At 54.2% G+C, this 6,957-nt stretch overlaps 1 long non-coding RNA gene across 1 annotated transcript; it reads left to right on the top strand.

Moving 5' to 3' along the window:
* The first annotated feature begins 830 nt into the window (after positions 1–830).
* On the top strand, positions 831–6,115 carry LOC123036798. Its single transcript, XR_006417211.1, has 2 exons — positions 831–1,352; positions 5,931–6,115. It is a non-coding gene; the product is annotated as an uncharacterized LOC123036798 (long non-coding RNA).
* Positions 6,116–6,957: the final 842 nt, after the last annotated feature.

Here is a 6,957-nt window from a genome sequence, read left to right as displayed (position 1 = left end):
CAGTTCCTCTCCGGGGGGGGGGGGGAGAGAGGCTGCGGCGCCGTGAGTGTGAGTGTGTGTGTGTGTGTGGGGGTGACACAGCCTGGGTCAAACAGCTGCCAAGGCACGAGTGACGTCTGTGCCACAGGAAACCGAAAGGAGCCTCGACGCGCGCCGCGCTCTTTCGGTCTTGGCAACTTTGCACATGCACAGAGGCAGCCTCGACGTAGCTATATTCGTAGGCCTCGAGGCTGTACCTCGGTCGACCCCTTCCCCAAGCTGGGCTTTTCCTGGCTCAAGTACCGGAAAATCCTCAGCTCGGGGACGGCCTTAACAGGCACAAAGGCGGCGACGGCAACCTTCGTCGGTTGCCTGTCCCCGCATCCTAAAGATACATTGCCCCCGAGAGTGGAGGCTCCATTCGCTGCCGCGTCCCTCTCGGAAGCATCTCAAGTCGGGGGCCGCCGCGGTCCCATCTGCTTGCCCAGGAACGTCAGGATGCAAGCCTGCGCCCACCTATGCGGGAGTAAGTTCCGCTGATCTTAGGGGGACTTACTTTCGAGTAGGCGCGTTTAGGATTGCACCGTCAATTCTCTCCCCGTGCTTTTTAAAAATACGTTCTCCAGTCTGCGGTCCTGGAAGACCCAGAGTTGCCGGGTCCTCTAACTCAGGCTCCACGTGCTAAATACTCGTGTGTGTGTGAGTCCTTGCGCCTGTGCACCCCATTCTGCTCCCCCCCCCCACGCATCAGCAAAGCTGCGTTTGATGGAAACAAGGGGGGAGAAGGGAGGGGCAGATTTAAAACGCGAAGGGGGACGCTGGAAATTAAGGGAAGGCGCGGAGAGAGGCAGGGCGAGGAGCGCGGAGGGAGGCAGGGTTCGGGGGCCGAGAGGGAGCCCCGCCAGGCCGGGCGCCTCCGAGCAGAGCGCGGGCCCGGGAAGGGCCTGGCGCCGTCCAGGCCAGGCGGGCTGGGAAGCGGCCGCGCAGGAGCAGCGGCGTCCCGGGCTCGCCCCGATCCCTCCTCGCCGGCTCTTCGCGGCGCCAGGCGCCTCGCGAGCCGGGGACGGAGGAGGCCATCTTGCCCTGCCTGCCTGCCGCGGCGGAGGCGCGCAGAGATGTTGGGGCGCGCGTGCATTTGGGGTGGGGGGGCCGTGCTTCCTGCAGAAGGCAGACCCGTCGGCGCGGTGGGGCGGGGGGCTTCGACCCCAGGCGGCGCGGAGAGCCAGAAGGGCGGGTGGGGCCCGGAGACGCCCCACGGAAGGGCATTTCGTGTCGGTGCGTGGCGAGGGCGCGCTGCCGCCTGAGACTCCCCAGGCGCGCGTTGCGCGGAGCGACGGATCGAGGGGGGATCGCGTGGCCCGCACTTTGCACAGGTACGTATTCGTCGCGACCCACGCCCCCCTCATGCCGCCGCTCTGCACCTCTCACCTCATTTTACCCCTCCCTAGACTCTCCCCCACCCCGCAATAATGCTTCTTTAACAAATTAATCGCGTGAGACGCAGCCTTAACTGCGCATCAGCAGCCGCAAGCCTTGGGGAGACCTGGTCCATTCTGCAGATGGGCCAGTGAGCGTAACAAACAGATGGAGAATGGCGCGGCGAGACGCTCGACCGGGTCCCGTACACGTTGCTGGTTTGCCGGGCTTCAATGACTGACTGACCCGCTTTCTGCCAGGAGAAGCTGCGGTCTGAACGGGCTTACTAGCCCAGTGCGGCTAGCTAGCTGTTCTCCTGGCTCTTAACCTGGGATCACAGCCTCTTCCCCTTCAAACCATTGTCCTTCTGCCCTTTCTCTCCCCACGCTTCTCTTTCTTGCCTTGTTTCATGGCACTGTCAGGGTTGTTGGATTTATTTAAAAGGGACATTTAATTTGCTTTCCACATGTTACTGGAGGGTTTTTTCTGGCTTTGTTTGCCTGTTTTTGCAGAGTAATAAACATGAACCCGAGCTCTTTGCCCCAAGGATCTTCCAATTTAAAATGCAGCATGGAGGGGTTTGTCGAGTCAGGAATGATTCATATTTAGGGTGGGGCAGCATCCAAATTGCTGCTGTGCTTTGGATGTGGGGGATCCGGTTTGAATCCCAACCCATCCATGAAGCTCCCTGGGACAAAGGACAGTTCTGTGATCCAAAGTTTTCCATGAGCTTATTGTGAAGCAAAGTCTCATCAAAAATTGGTAGGGAAAATGTGGGCTGCACAAGCTACACAACTCTGCTGCCTACAAGATACACAATTCACATTTTAGGGTCATTGTTTTCCACAAGGGAACCTAAGAATCGTTGAGAATGGATCCCTTGCCAATATTGTTAGGTAGTAGAAAAGAACCACTTTACAGTTGGATCTGTTCCTTCTTCTTGATACATGTTTTTTACAGTTTTGGATTTCAGAGAAAGGAAAAGGGAAGATGGATTTTAAGCCCTGGGTAGTTAAGTCGCAGAGAATCTGGAGACCTTGACAGAATAAAATTAGAATCCCTCCCCGCATGGGGCCCTTAAAATACAATGTTCGCAAGGACCTTTTAAGGCTCTAATTTGGGATAGCCTTGCTGGGAGAAAGCCCCATTGAAGCCTGTGAGATTGTCTTCGGGGTAAACATGGAAGGATGACGCAGCCCTTTTGGAGCATGGTCTCTGGGGACTATGGAGAGAAAGCTGAAGAGAACCCTTTTAAAATGGAGACTAGAATGTTCCCTCTGCCCCAGATCCAGTTCAGGAGCATGGGAAAGTCTGCTGATTTAAGGTTTGCTGCTAAAAGGAGCCGAAAGACTCCGAGGGGACCGATACCGTGATGCTTCTCTGCCATGATTACAGGAGCTTGTAGTTTCCCCTACAGAATCGCTGCAGGCGGAGTCATGGCGGAGTCGTGTTTGTTGTCCTTCTCTTCTGCCTGTGTCACCAAATGGGGTGCGGAAGTGGGGCAACAGACATGGACTGCATTCCACTTTAGGCAGGGGAACAAAAAGGTACCGTCCGGGTGATGGAAAAAGACACCCAGACTTGTAAGGAAGAGGCTAGACGGGGGAAGAGAGACTGGCAGTCATGTGCCCTCCAGGTTTGGAAGGGAAGAAGGGGACTAGGAAAAAAGATGTCCTTTTTCTCTCCTTCTGTCCCTCCCTCCCCTCCACAACCCACGCATGAGGAACCGGTGAGGAGGCATGGCATGCCCGCCCGGCCAGGAGCCCCACCCGGCCTGCTCCAGGGATGCAGGAGAAAGCCTGAAGGGAAGATGCCGCACTGGCAGGAGAGTCCCTGCGTGTGCATGGAGAAAAATGGCGCTTGAGCACCACTAGGAGCTGATACGCACAGATCTGCGTAAGCGTTGAGGAAGCGCTTTTGAGCCGATGTGAGTGTCCTGGGATAGTAACATAGAAACAGAGCGAGTCAGAAGGGGCCTCCCGGGCCATCTAGTCTGACCTCCGGCACCAGCCGGCTCCGCTCACGACGTGCCCACCATGTGCATGTCAAACCCTGTAAAACCCTGCCAGGAACTGGGCTTCACTGGATCCAGGTTTAAGCCCCAGCAGCTGTTTCTACTTCCAGCGCTCAGTGTGGCCTTCTCAATTTGTGGCTGGAGGTGTTACTTCAAGCTTCTGCCATGTGCTTGACTCTTGAGCAGTCCCAGCTTCCTGGCCTCAGTTCTCCCATCAGTAAAATGGGAGGAAAGGGGGCTCAGGGTAGGGAAGTGATTGATGTGAGGAATTGCCAAGTGTCCTTAAGAGGAGCTCAGTCCAGCGTTCTGTTCACACAGCTGCCTCCCAAGGGTAGCAGCTGCCAAGCCTTGCTTACAGACTTCCCAGGAGCATTTGGGCTGCCCACTCTTGGAAGCAGGGCACCGGTTTAAAATGAGTGATACAGTTCCACTTAGGAAACAGGCCTTCAAAACCATCTGTGTGCATGGAACATGGGCATGTTGTTGTCTGCAGTGCGGTGAAGGATGGAAATCGTGAGAATGTGGCCGCTCTGGTCAGGCGTTTGGCAGAGATGGGGAGGAGCAGGGAACACAGTTCAGCAGCAGCAGTGAGTCACCTACTCAGACTTGGAAAATCAGCATCAGAGAGGAAAATCCCCATTGTGTTTGGCTGTGTGGCAGGCTCCCACTTAATGCGCTCATCTATATATGCACCAGTGCTGAAAATAGGTGACAATGAAGCTGGAAAGTTGACCCACATGGCGTGAGAGCGGCGGTTACCCAGGAGGAAGACCCTGGGAGGCTGTCCCGTGCCGTCCATCCCGTTCCTCAGAAATGTGGGGTGTTAAGTGATTCTTACCGAGGTTGCAAGCTCCTTGGGGAAGTGGCCAGGAGGGAAAGCAAGGGAGGCAGGTGATTGGTGGGTGGGGGCAAAGTGGGGAGGAGGAGGCAGAGAAAGGGGTGTGGGGAAAGGATGGCACTCCAGGTAGATTTGCGGGGGGGATGGAGGAGCAAAAAAGGAATGGAGGGTTTACGAGGAAGAGGAGCCGGGACGGAGGAGGGGGAGCCGCTCTGAGAAGCCAGAGGCAACCCACGCAGTTCTCACAAGTCTTTCGTGATCGCGGGGGGGGGGGGGAATCTAGCCGGCTTCTTTCAATGAAAACCTCAAGATCTGCCTGCCAGAGCCAGGTACAAACAACCCCTCTGAGAGTCCCGTGGCACCTTAGCACATTTGTTCTGGCACAAGCCTCTGTGGACGTGGGCGCTTTGCTGGAGTCCCACTCTGCGTATGCTCGGGGCGTTGGGATCACAGGCTGCCTCACACGGCTGCGCACTCCAGGTTGTCCTCCAAGCGTTTTGCATTTACCCGAGTTTGGGAGGTGCAGGGGTGGTCAGGGGCTTTTTAGTTCTTGCTGTTGTTAAATCACTGCACTGTAACAACAACTTGACACATGCCAGTTATTTTCAGTTCCTGGGTTGCTTAGTTCCACCTTTGTCAATTCCCAAATACCTCTGTGTTGTTGTAATACTAGGTATTTTGTTTGCTTGCTTGTTTGTTGAGGCTGGCAAAACAATTCATGAACAACCCATAGTTCTGGGCTCACACAGTTAAAGCAAACGCAAGTTCATAACCCCAACCACAAACCATGGGTTCTCTTCAGGGGTTGTTTGTGGTTAAACATGAATAGCTTCCAGGTTGACACTTAAGCACAACCCAAGATTCAGTGATAGATGCTCAGCCCATCCTCCAGCTTGTCTCGATGTGCAAAAGTGTCAAGTTCTTGCAGGTCTACAAGAAATCTTTTAGAGATACCAATGAGTCGGAATTCATCTACTAATCTGGTAGCTCCACCAAACTTCCCCCGTTACCTTTACTCTCCCCGCTTTAAGTTTTTCCCTCTGTTAAGATCTTGGTTGTAAACTCTTTGGGGCAGAGACCTCTCTTGTCTTCTGGCAGCATCCTCCATGATCTAATGGTTCAGCAGCTGCAGGGAAAGGTCAACCAGAATGGCCTCCAAACTTGTGCAAGTTAGGGAGCCAAAGAAGGACAAAAGGCATTGTCACCATGACTTGCAGCACTGAAAGTCAGTGAAATGTTTTTGTTTTTTTTAAATCACACAGCTGCTTTTTTAAGGAGGCTTCTCTCGGCAGAGCTCAGTGGCTTTCCTTGTGAATCCAAGTATTGCTCCCTAGACATCCCTTTGGGCAGGTGTGTTTTGGGAGGCAGAGATGGCCATGGGACAGTGCCACCTGCTTGCTGACTTGGCTCACGGGGTGGCAAAAGCCGGTGTGCCGGGAAAGACAGATCCAGCTTGCGCCAACCAGTCGAGAACAAGCTGGCTTTACAGGTTTTGCCTGCCAGCGTCCGATTCCTGACATCTTTTATTTGTGCCTTTGAATGCAAGCCGTCCTTGGAGTGCCACATTCATTCTGAGCACGTGGTGAAACACAAGCATCTGTGTGTTCCCTGAGATTTGACATACGCATGAAGTGTGACTTTGCTGCCCTTTCCCTTCACATCTCCGTGACTTTTCCCCTTCAGAAACAATAGGCCTCTCTTGAAAGCGACGTTCCGAGCCTGGCAGAATGTGATCTTGACCCGCTTTTCGGCAGGAGGTTGGTGCTGGAGCAAATGTGCAGGCGCGACGTTTGCAAAACATATTTCCCGTTCGGTGACTCCCGTGCGTCAACTCAAGTTGGCCCAATAAATAATGTCATTTGACCTACTTTCTGTCTCCTGTTATTTCTCATTTGAACTGCTGCACGAGTACAGAGAAGTATGAGGCATGGCCCACATAAGGAATGCCCCCGTCGCAAGAAGGCGTGGGCTTTAATCTGCGGGCAGGTCCTCACCAGGGACTGGAGCCTTGACAGTGGCTGGGCTTCTTGATACTGCAGAAGGGAGCTGGTCTACTCAGAAGGAAGCCCAACCGAATTCAGTGAGACTTGCTCCCAAGGAAGTGTGTAGGCCACAATCCTAAATGCTGAACGCAACCCCATGAGGACTTACACCTGAGTAGACCTGGCCAGAATTACACTTAAATTGCTGTCACCTTTGATTGTGGGCTTTAAACCTCACTTTCTCATAATACCAAAATGAAGGGATCCGTTTTAGCAAAGCTGTTCCACACAGAGTTTAATTTAGCCTCCCCCACCCTGGAGATATACAAGCGTGCAACTCCGTCCTGGCTGGCTGGGAGTGATGGGAGCTGTAGTCCAGCCCCCAGCTCATGCCCAGGGTGCCAGTTGGGAGAGGCTACTTCAATTTATGGCATTTGCTGATCTACAGATGGCCTTCAAAGGGCATCACTGGTCAGCTCAGGAAAATACCGGCCAGCTGGCAAAGGCAGCTGGGGGAACTCCCATTCCAATGTCATGGATTGCTTCTGGCGCTCTCTCGGGGGTGCGTTGTCAGCAGCAAGGCCTCAGCAGATTGTGATGCTTACGTGGCATGTCCATCTCGCCCTTTTTCCTCTTGTGTGGAACCCAAGAGCCCCCTTTATCTTCACAGCAACCCTGTGAGGTAGGCTGTCAGAGAGGCCGCGACTGGCACAAAGTCACGCAGGCAG

Source organism: Varanus komodoensis, unplaced genomic scaffold (assembly GCF_004798865.1).
Source record: "Varanus komodoensis strain SLA01 unplaced genomic scaffold, ASM479886v1 scaffold82, whole genome shotgun sequence".
Lineage (NCBI taxonomy): Eukaryota > Metazoa > Chordata > Lepidosauria > Squamata > Varanidae > Varanus > Varanus komodoensis.
Note: the sequence above shows the minus strand (reverse complement) of the source record. Positions and strands in the feature narration are given on the sequence as shown.